General features: G+C 31.2%; 1 non-coding gene across 1 annotated transcript; it reads right to left on the bottom strand.

Moving 5' to 3' along the window:
• Positions 1-5,990: 5,990 nt before the first annotated feature.
• LOC114256489 (uncharacterized protein At4g06744) lies at positions 5,991-8,012 on the bottom strand. The gene has a single exon (XR_014344598.1). It is a non-coding gene; the product is annotated as an uncharacterized protein At4g06744 (transcript).
• Positions 8,013-12,103: the final 4,091 nt, after the last annotated feature.

Here is a 12,103-nt window from a genome sequence, read left to right as displayed (position 1 = left end):
TATAATTAATGATGGGTGAGACTTAGGCCAAGTTTGGGAAGATTAGAAAAAGTCAAAAAGTCAAAAAGTTACTTAAAAAGTTAAAAAGTTAACACTATTTATCAAAAGTCAACAATTATGGCTGCAAAACTCTCAATCTTAATTTTTCTCTACAAATTAATTTTTATAATTTTTTAATACACATTTTTTTTTTTTTATAAAAACTCAAAAATTTAATCTAAATATTCATATTTTTTTCTTTAATTTTTTAATTTAAAAAGATAAAAAATATATTTATTTATGACATCCTAAACAACTCCCAACATTAAGCAATCATGCTGCAGACCCCAGTTCGGGTCCCCCATACATGTGGGGTCAAAGGGCGGACAAAAAAAAAAAAAAAACTTTTTTTTGGGCCAACGGGGTGCTGGGGGTCTTCCTATTTTCCTATATTAAGGCCAAGTTTGGCATGATCAAAAAAAGATAAAAAGTCAAAAAGTCACTATCCTATTTAAGTCACATCATCTTATTTAAATCACATCACCCCTCTAACACATCACTTCAAACCCAACCCAAACCCAACCCATATTTCATAAAAAGTCAAAAAGTGCACTTATTTAGTCTTCCCAAACTAGGCCTAAGTGATGGAACTCATATGTGTCAAATTGATTTTTATTGATTAATAAAATAGTAATATTCAATACTTTTGTGTTATTTGGATAAATTATAAATATACTCTTTAATAATTATTTAAAATAAAAATTATCACTTGTGATTTAGAAAATTATAAATATTCTTTTGTTACAATTTTTTATTTAACAAAATTAATAAAAAAAATAAAATTCATAATTACTCTCCTATACAATAATAAAACTATTTAAAATTTTAATTGAAACATATTTCTGATATTATTAAAAAATGTTAATTGACTTAATGATTTATTAATAAAATGAGCGATTTATTATGAAATTAAAAATCTCAGGAGATAGAATATAATTTTCAAAATTACAAAAGGCGATTTACATTTTAATCAAACCTCAAAATATATTTATAATTTATCCATAAAAAAATTTAATGAGATAACCGATAGTTGGAGACAGCGAGAAAGAGAAGTGGGTCAGTATCATAAAGGAAAATTCGGGAAGGAAAGCAAAAATCAGACAAAAAGGGAAAATGTGGTCATGTTTCATTTAATTTTTGAAATAAGTTTTGAATTTTAAATTATATTTTAAAAGATAAATTTTTGAGATGAGATTTAAAAATAGAAAAAAAAATTTGGTTATGAGTTTTAAAACTAATTTTTGAGTTGGATATTTTAAAAAATTATTTGGTTATGAATTTTGAAACTAATTCTTTTATTTAATTTATTTTTTTGATTTTTTATTTTTGTAAAAAATATTTATTTATTTATATTTTTCAAACAAAATATTTTTTTATTTTTTAAAAATTATTTAAAAAAATTAGACAAAAGTTTTTTTTTTTAAAAAAATTGAATATTTTAATTTTTTTTACATATTTTAAATATATTTCTTATTTTATTTTATTTTAAATATATATTTAAAATATTTTTATTTTCTATTTTTTTTTAAATTTAATTTTTAACTTTTTAAAAAAAATTAAAAAAGTTTTGGATCGTCATATATATCTGAATCATAACAAATTATTTGGCCAATACTTAAAAGAATAACAAAATATATTTTTTTTCAAAAAATAAATATTTTTGAAAAAAATAAAATATAAAAAATAATTTAAAGGAAAAAAAAATAGAGTTTTGAAAACTTGCTTGGTTATGAGTTTTTTTAAATAAGTTTTTGAAAAAAGTTTTAAAAACTTTATTTAGTTATGAGTTTTGAAAAAAAATTATTATTTTTTTTTTTTTATCCAAATCATGATTTCAAAACTTTAACCAAACGTTAATGTATTATTTCCAAGGGGTGAAACTGAAATTCACAGGACTAGAGAGAGTGGATCTGATACTATGGCTATGTTTGACATGTCTATTGGGGCTAAAATAGTCATATAGGACAGTCAAATATAATAAAATGTCATATCTAAATCATAATTATTTTATTTTTTCTCTCACAAAAGTCAAAAAAATCTAAAAGCTTATTTCAAACGAGACTTTTTATCCCAGGCTAAAATAGTCAAAAAATTAAAATGCCAACTCACATTCCAAACGAAGGCTATGATAGAATTATGAACAACCCAATTATTATATAATTTATATTGAGATTTATTACATGAGTAACCTATTTATGTTCATATGATGAATTGGTCACCAAAAAAGAGTGCTAATTAATTTAATTAAAAATGCAGCTAAAGTAAATATTTTCTAACGTCTATTTATATGTTTCCCAAAAACTTCACAAAGTTGTGCACATGGTGGACCTGATGAAATGCATTTTCATAGTGGAGATGAATAAACCTAGTTCTAACCTTTAAATTCAAAGTTGTGTACATGGTGGAACTGATGAAATTCATTTTCATAGAGGAGATGAATGAACCTAGTTCAACCTTTGTGCACATGGTGGTCCTGATGAAATGCATTTTCATAGTGGAGATGAATAAACCTAGTTCCAACCTTTAAATTCAAAGTTGTGTACATGGTGGAACTGATGAAATTCATTTTCATAGAGGAGATGAATGAACCTAGTTCAACCTTTGTGCACATGGTGGTCCTGATGAAATGCATTTTCATAGTGGAGATGAATAAACCTAGTTCCAACCTTTAAATTCAAAGTTGTGTACATGGTGGAACTGATGAAATTCATTTTCATAGAGGAGATGAATGAACCTAGTTCAACCTTTGTGCACATGGTGAACCTGATGAAATGTATTTTCTTAGTGGAGATGAATGAACCCAGTTCCAACATTTAAATTTTTGGTTATGCACATGGTGGACCTGATGAAATGTATGTTCATAGTGGCGATGAATGAACCTAGTTCCAACCTTCAAATTGAAAAAAAAAAAAAAATTATGAATTCCAATTAGCTAATCTGAATTTATTTCGAATGAATGTGTATGGTTGGAATTATATATATAGCGTGAAATCTATATATAGAATAAATCTGAATCACAAGATTTTTGAATAGTTAAGTCACGCTATGTAATTTTATTCAATCACAAAATATAATTAAATATGATATTTTTTGTTGTTAAATATTTAATAAAGCAAGTCAATACTATCTTACTCAAAAAAAAAAAAAAAAAAAAAAAAAAACTACAATATTAATTAAAAGTAACATGAATACCATCGTCTAACAATTCTAATTACAATCTCAACTGTGTTACTTTAGAGAAGTCACTATTCCGACTTTATTTTGTCCCAAAAATTAAATATTCTTAAAATTTTGATTTTTTCATGGAGTATAATTTGTGTGAGAAAGTATTAATGTAACTATGTATAATAAGCACAAAGAAATAAGGGTGTGTTTGATTGGGGAGATAAGGGGGGAATTATTTACTGTGCGGATTGTAATCCGCACAGTAAATCCAATACAATGTTTTTTTTTTTTTTAGTCCGCCGGATATGGAGACCGGCGGGACTCTTTATCCCCTATATGGGGGATTATACTATCCTGGGGGGTGGGGCAATTTTGGGGAGATTATTTACTGTTGAGATTAGGTAGTGAAATGACCATTTTGACTATCTACTATTTAATTATGTATTATATTTAGTAAAATTCAATAAAATTTAAATGTCTCAATTTAAAAATAAAATAATTTTATTTAACTTTTTATTGATGTTTTATTTATTTTTTTAAATAATTGTTTATAGATATTTTATTTTAAAATTTTGTTTATATTTTATTTAGTTTCATTATTTAAATGTTAATAGATGTTTTATTTAATTTCATTGTTTAATTATTATTATTTTTAAAAAAAAAATTATTTAAAATTTTAATTAAAAAAATAATATAATTTTTTATTGATATTTTATTTATTTATTTATTTATTTAATTTAAAAAAAATAAATTTATTTAATTGTGTAAAAAAATAAAATAAAATAAATTTTTATTTAATCTAGCTAAAAATAATTAAAATATTAAAGATATGTTTAATATTGCTATTACTTAGCAAACAATTGAAAAAGGGTAAAATAGTCTTTTGTTCATTTATCCTATCCAGTCCGTCCAACCAAACGTTGGATTCACTAAAAATAGTCATTTTCAGACATCTAATCCCATGAAAAAAACAAACACAGGATACATATCCAATCCAACCAAATGCTCCGGGGGATTCACAGTCCCAGGACTCAAGTCCGATGGATTCTAATCCTCCTTTATTCAGTCTGTTCAATCAAACACACCCAAGTGTATTTGAAGCTAAGTGAAGCGAAAATAGCGACACCCTACTTTGGTTAATAATTCTATATGGGTGTGTTTAATTGGGGGGAATAAAGGTGGGATTATTTACTGTGCAGATTGTAATTCGGGGAGAAGCATCCAATCTAATGTTTGTTTTTTTTTTTAGTCCACCGGACATGGAGTCTAGCCGGACTCCTTATTCCTCATATGGGGAATTATACTATTCGGGGAGGGGGGGTGTGGGACAATTTTGGAGAAACTATTTACTGTTGGGATTAGGTGGTAAAATGACCATTTTAACCCTCTACTATTTAATTATGTAGATCGGACTCCTTATTCCTCATATGGGTGTGTTTAATTGGGGGATATAAAGGTGGGATTATTTACTGTGCAGATTGTAATCCGGGGAGAAGCATCCAATCTAATGTTTGTTTTTTTTTTTAGTCCACCGGACATGGAGTCTAGCCGGACTCCTTATTCCTCATATGGGGAATTATACTATTCGGGGAAGGGGGGTGTGGGACAATTTTGGAGAAACTATTTACTGTTGGGATTAAATGGTAAAATGACCATTTTAACCCTCTACTATTTAATTATGTAGATTGGACTCCTTATTCCTCATATGGGTGTGTTTAATTGGGGGAATAAAGGTGGGATTATTTACTGTGCAGATTGTAATCCGGGGAGAAGCATCCAATCTAATGTTTGTTTTTTTTTTTAGTCCACCGGACATGGAGTCTAGCCGGACTCCTTATTCCTCATATGGAGAATTATACTATTCGGGGAGGGGGGGTGTGGGACAATTTTGGAGAAACTATTTACTGTTGGGATTAGGTGGTAAAATGACCATTTTAACCCTCTACTATTTAATTATGTTTTATATTTAGTAAAATTCAATAAAATTTAAATGTCTCAATTTAAAAATAAAATAATTTTATTTAACTTTTTAATGATTTTTATTTATTTAATTTATTTAAAATAATTTTTTATAGATATTTTATTGATGTTTTATTTTAAAATTTTGTTTATATTTTATTTAGTTTCATTATTTAAATTTTAATAGATGTTTTATTTAATTTCATTGTTTAATTATTATTATTTTTAAAAACAAATTTATTTAAAATTTTAATTAAAAAAACATATATTTTTATTGATATTTTATTTATTTTATTTTTAAAAAATAAATTTATTTAATTGTGTAAAAAATAATTAAAATATTAAAGATATGTTTAATATTGCTATTACTTAGTAAACAATTGAAAAATGGTAAAATAATTTTTTGCTCATTTGTCCGTCCGTCCAACCAAACATTAGATTCACTAAAAATAGTACATCTAATCCCATGAGAAAACAAACACATGATACATATCCAATCTAACTAAATAGTCCAAGAGATTCACAATCTTAGGATTCAAGTCCAATGAATTCTAATCTTCCTTTATCCAGTCCGTCCAATCAAACACACCCTATAAATAATGGATAATTTCGTTATCCACACTCTCATACTATATAAACTCTTAGTTACGTTTTTTTTTTTAATTATAATATTATTTTGAAATATTTAGTTATAATTTATATATATATATATATATATATACTTTAATTTATAGTTATAAGTCAGAAAATATAAAATTATGCGATATTCTTCTTAATTATAAGATGTATTATCCTAATTCAATTTCAATCGCATAAACAAAAACAACTTTTAGGGTACAGTTGGATGTCTTATTTCAAATTTCTTACTGCAATGATACACACATTATTTTAAACATCCACGTCATCAACATATAACAACCAAACTGAGAAAACAAAAAAAAAAAATCAAAGAAGATTAGAAAAAAAAAAAAAAAACATAAAAACAAAATAACCTTTGTCCAGGGAGCTACAAGCATCAACATGGCCATGGCCTTAATCCTTGAGATGAAAAATACGCTATACAGGCTTTTCTAGAGCAGCATACGACGGTGATGGAGCACGCACAGGGCGTGCCGGCGCTGGTGACACTTGATCAGAAGAAGAAACATCAATATGACAAGGTACACTGAACAAATCTGGGCACGATGATCTGGGCTTCAAGAAGAATTCCTTGCATTCCTCCTCCGTCTTTTGCCCGGGAAGATCATAAATGCAATTACTACCTATTCCCAACTTATTCTTTTTAATCAATTTCCTGCATTCTACCCCAACCTGCGTGAAATAATTGTCCTCCAAGCTCAGCTTAACCAGGTTCTTCAGCATACACAACGATTCCGGCACCTCCCCAAACAACAAATTCGACGACAAATTGAAAAGCTCCATCCTCTTCAAACACCCGAAAGAGTGCGGTATCGGACCCGTCAACTGGTTCTTACTCGCATCGAACACGGTCGCGAACTTCAACAACCCAATTTCGAATGGGAGACACCCAGATAGTTTGTTGTTCAAAAACAGAACTTCAACCAGTGTGTCTTTAGCTTGGCCGATACTTTTCGGGATCGGACCAGTGAACATGTTGTTTGCAAAAGTGAGGTAAAGAGCTGTGGTGGCTCCGAGATTGTCTGGTATGTTACCGGTGAACTTGTTGTTGTTGAGGAAGAGAACGTCGAGGTCGAGGCGGAAGACGTCGGGAGGTACCGGACCGGTGAGGAAGTTGAACCGGAGGTCGAGGAAGGTGAGGTTTGTGGCGGAGAGGACCGGGGTTGGGAATAAACCGGCGAGCTTGTTGTTGCTGAGGTCGAGCTCGTAGAAGTAGGGAAGTTTAGAGATGAGAGTGGGAATGGAACCGGTGAAGTAGTTGGAGTTGACGTGGAAGAAGACGAGGTCTTTGAGTTCTTCGATGAAGCCGGCGATGTTGAGTTTTGGGCCGTTGAAGTTGAAGCCGTTGAAGTTGACGCCGGCGATTCTGAACCTTTTGTCTCCGGGGATTTTGTCGCAGAGGAAGCCCACGTAAGTAGATTTGTCTATGCAGATTTTGTTGCCTTTCCAGGTTTTGGTGATGCCCTTTGGGTCGTGAGTTATTCTTCCTCTGAATTTTCCGATTGTGCGGATGGCCTTTTGGAGTATCGGTGATATCGGTGGTGGTGGGGGAGGTGGCAGCGGCGGCGGTGGTGGTGGGGGAGGCGGCGGCGGTGGTGGTGGGGGAGGTGGCGGCGGCGGTGGTGGTGGTGGTGATGGCGGCGGAGGAGGAGGAGGGCATTTTGGTATTGGAGGTGGCGGTGGAGGAGGAGGAGGAGGGCATTTTGGTATTGGAGGTGGCGGTGGAGGGGGTGGTGGAGGCGGCGGCGGTGGTGGTGGAGGAGGTGGTGGTGGTGATGCTAGTGGAGGGAGGCTACAACCGCAGTCATTTTGGTAGACAGGTGGGCTAGTGCCACCACCTAATGTGGGTTGTGGTGCTTCAGTGTTGTTTTGAGTGACTGAAGAATTGGGTTTGGGATATGCTTGTTGGAAGCATGAGCTGAAGAAGAAAAATGTCACAAATAGAATAATTGATGTTGAAAAAGAGATGTTGCCCATCTCTCTCTCTCTTTCAAATCCAAATTATGATCCAACTGGCGGACAGAAGGCGTAATATTATCCAATATATAAACGAACAGCAAACGACTTGACATATTTTTTTTCTCCCTTTCTGACAAAGACAGCATTCGCCCCGTTTGTTTGGGTGCCGTTACCGTCCGGAGTGCATTATGATTGATGAACAGTGCATGTAATTCATGTTTGTTTTGTTTTGTGGTTTTTGAATTGGTATTCCCTTCGGATTAAAATGGGTCTTGAGCGAGCAGATTAATAGTCCGGATGAAAAGATGGTATTATAAAAATAGTCTGTTGGCTTAATGAGTTGCTGGACGTTTGCCAGGACATCTAGCCGATCAATTGGTCAACTAAAATTTTTTTTTTCAACTTGTTGGGAATTTTTTTTAAACATTAATGTTTAATTTTTTTGTATTTTTTGTTAAGTAAAAATTATAATTTTATTTGTTTTATTATTTTATATTTATTTTATATAAAAATAATTTAACAATCCCTTCACTAATAAAACAAACATAATTTTACTAATCTCCTCACTAATAATCTCATCACTATCAATCTCCTCCATCCTACTTCTGAAAAACTACTAATAGGTGTTAATAGTTTGACTTAATTCCCATCAAATCATATTGAAAATAAGTCTAAATAAAATTGTTGTTAAAAATAATTTTTTTGTGATAATTTTTTATATGTCACTAAAAATCGACAATTAGTGACTTTTTTTGTCATGATTTTTATGACTTGTCACTAAAACTTACAATTTGTGACTTTTTTATGACAAAATTTTCTCATAGGAATTGTTTTTTTTTATTTTTTATTTTTATAATTAGCCTTGGCATGTAATGTTTTACTAAAAAATATCAAAAGTTTCTAGAAAAACATTACATGGTGAACTGTGTGTTTTTTTTTTTTAATGACAAATATAATAAAATAAATAAGTTCTCAACATAATTTTTTTAATAGATAATATACATAAAATATCTTATAAAATAAATAATTTGAATAATTAAAATGAAATCCGTGATAAGTTTTAAGGACTTAGATAACACCCTTTAATTTATATTTGGATAGAAAGAAAGTCAAAAGTCCATAATTTTAAACCAATCAAATTATGTTTTGTTTTGTAAACTCATACAAAGTGTGACAAACTCATTTTTCTCAAGCGCATGTTCTCTTTTTTAGGTACATCGGAAAATCAAATGAACAAAGCAGGGCTAAGCCCTTTCCCTAGATCTACCTGGTAGCAAACTCTTAATTTCCACTGGTGGTTCATTGACCACCAGTATGTCCTCTGGTTATTCCGCTCCAAGCTTTGCCAATGCATTTGTGCATAGATGTCCTTTCAAAATATGTTACACAGTGCATTCACATCCTCGCATAATGATCTTAGCATCTTCCATTAATCCTCTGTATGGAGAATTCATCTATGTCTCCTTTGTCAAGAGTTCCATAGCTTGTATGGCATCAGCCTCAATAATTACTTTGCTCATACCCATTTGTAGGAGCACAATTAAACCTTTGTATATAGCCCATAGCTCATTTTCAAGGCTTGTCCCATCCTGGAGTCTACCATAATAGGCACACACCCAAGCTCCAACTTCATCTCTGAATAGGCACCCAAATCCTCCTTCACCTCCTAGCTTCCTGCAACCATATGTATTTAGCTTAATTTTAGGCGCAGGAGGCAAAGACCACTTGATTAGTTTGAAGGCTGGTTTAGGATTCACAATGGCTATATTAAATTAGAAAAATTTAAAATAGATTTCACACTATCATGGTTAGAAACCACAGTTTCTTCAAAAATCTTGGAATTCTGTTTTTCCATATTTTCCAAAGACACAACAAAAACAATGTACCAAGTGAGGTGCTCATTGACATGTTTTATGTTTTTTGCATTAAAAGTAAGCCAATCCAGCCCAGGTTTTTTTAACATTTTCCGATACCATTCTCTCCCAAAAATAGCTAACCAAACTGCTTTGGCTTTATAGCAAGTTCTGAAAAGATAGTTCATATCTTCCTCCTCCCTGCAGTTGAGGCATAAAGACCTCTTTTTTCCTTCAACTGGTGGGGTAATCTCAATTTTCACAGCCAACTCCAGTCCTCCTCAGTGCCTATATTGCCACAAATGATGTTGTAGGCACTTGAGGCAGTGAACACTCCATCAGGAGAACCCCTCCAGATAGGAATATCCATATCTGAAGTGGGGTGTAACTCGTGGATGATATCTGAATTATTAGGGGAGAATATTTCATTCATCAACACCCCATCCCAGTTACCTTGCTCATTGATACTATTGTCAACATTGAGACCATCCCTCTCATTATGGTTGGACTGTTGTGCCATCACTCTTAAGTGCATATTATCATTATCATGGCTCCCGTGAGACAAAAGAATTCATAAATTTCACGTCAAAAAAATATGGACCACAGTTGTGACTTTTTTTCAGCAATGCTTCGTCCCATTAAAAGTGGTGCTCTAAAGCACCACTAATGAGTTGACACCCACTTTTTTTTTTAAAAAAACAAAAAAAAACAAGACACAAAAACATTGTAGCAGTGGATCCCACCCACTGCCACATCATTAGTGGTAGCACTAATTAGTGCTCTCACTCATTTTTCACGTTTTTTTAACCTGAAAAAGTCCGTCTCACTGACAACAACGCGTGCACTGTTTAACATAATCCTATTTACCAAACTAAAGTCCCTTAAAACATGATTATGAAGAGTTTTAGAACAAATTGTTAATAGTACTTTAAATAGTTTCAATGATGAGTAAATTGAAATCTAATTTTTAAACCACAATTTCACAAAATAAAACGATCCACATACCATGTAGGGTTCACATCAACAAAATAATGGTGTGAATTCGGCAGCATTGCTGCACAGAATAATTAACTGCTCCCATCTCCAGGAGTCTTGGCATGTAATGTTTTACCAGAAACTTTTGATATTTTATTTGTATAATTTAACGCCAAACATCAGCCCTCTTCCGCAACCGCTACGGAGGTTGTGGAGAGTTAAATACTTCGACAGCAACACTGTCACGCCATAAATGTGAGTGACCACGACCATTCCCACTTATCATTGAATACAAAATAATTACTCTCATCCTCCTAGTTTCTGTCGGCAAGAGTAAAGTTGTGCAAAATATCATTCAATCAGTTAAAATCGAATTGATCTGATTCACATTAATTCATACAGCTCTAACGGTCAACCACGGTTTAAATTTTAAAATTTATAATCCGTCTTCCAAACCGTTTCGCTTCGCTATAGTTAATACATATATATTTTTTAACTTCCAATGAAATATCAAAGTAAACATGAGTGCGAGAGAGATTTAAAATATGAAATTTATTACAAATTAACAGTTATATATACGAAACATATTATGTAAAATTATTTTATGTAATATATATAATATTATAAAAATTAATATTATATATTATGCAAATATATGATAATTAGTTAAAATATTTTTCAATCCGCCAATTCGACAAAAATCGCTCAACCATAATTTATCAATCCACTAATCTATCAATTTACCATTCAATTTATAATTTTACTTTCAAACAGCTGGAATGAACCCCACACACGCCCATAAGCAAGAGTGTCTTTGGGTCTACAGTGGAGGTCTCCTTTTCGAGGTATAACCATTTCAGATCAAACCTGCAACTGCATTGCATGATATTTTGAAAAGTTGGTAAAAAATTAACTTTTTAACTTTTTTTTGTGACTTTTTAATTTTTTTGTGTAAAAAAGTTAAAAAGCCAAAAAATTGATTGCCTTCCCAAAACACCCCTGCATCGCTTTTGGTTGGCCTACAACTGCCTATTAATTTTATAAAGGAAAATGATATACAAACAAAAAAAATGTACAAACTGATGTGACATGGAGTGATACAACATTGAAATGTGAAATGAGGCCCAACTTACAAATATTCTAGGTGACACGTTAGTTTGTAAGAAAAATTTGTTTGGAAAGTTTGTTTGTATAGCACTACTCTTTTATAAAATCATAAATAAATTAAAAAAACACATTTCTAATATTACACATCCCAGAATAAAATAAAATAAAATAAACACACAATCTGATCCCAAAAACCATCAGTATATGGATAATACTAGTGATCATTAAAAAAAATATATATCATAAAATGTTTTATAAAACTTTTGAATAATGTTATATGTACTAACTAATATACACACTAGTGTACTAATATATGATGCGACATCATTTGTATAGTTTTGAATATTTATAACTTGTATAATAAATATGATCAATAATAATATCATAACACTAATTGATATACACTA

The sequence above is a fragment of the Camellia sinensis genome, chromosome 1 (genome assembly GCF_055761805.1).
Source record: "Camellia sinensis isolate YWXY chromosome 1, ASM5576180v1, whole genome shotgun sequence".
Taxonomy (NCBI): Eukaryota; Viridiplantae; Streptophyta; class Magnoliopsida; order Ericales; family Theaceae; genus Camellia; species Camellia sinensis.
Note: the sequence above shows the minus strand (reverse complement) of the source record. Positions and strands in the feature narration are given on the sequence as shown.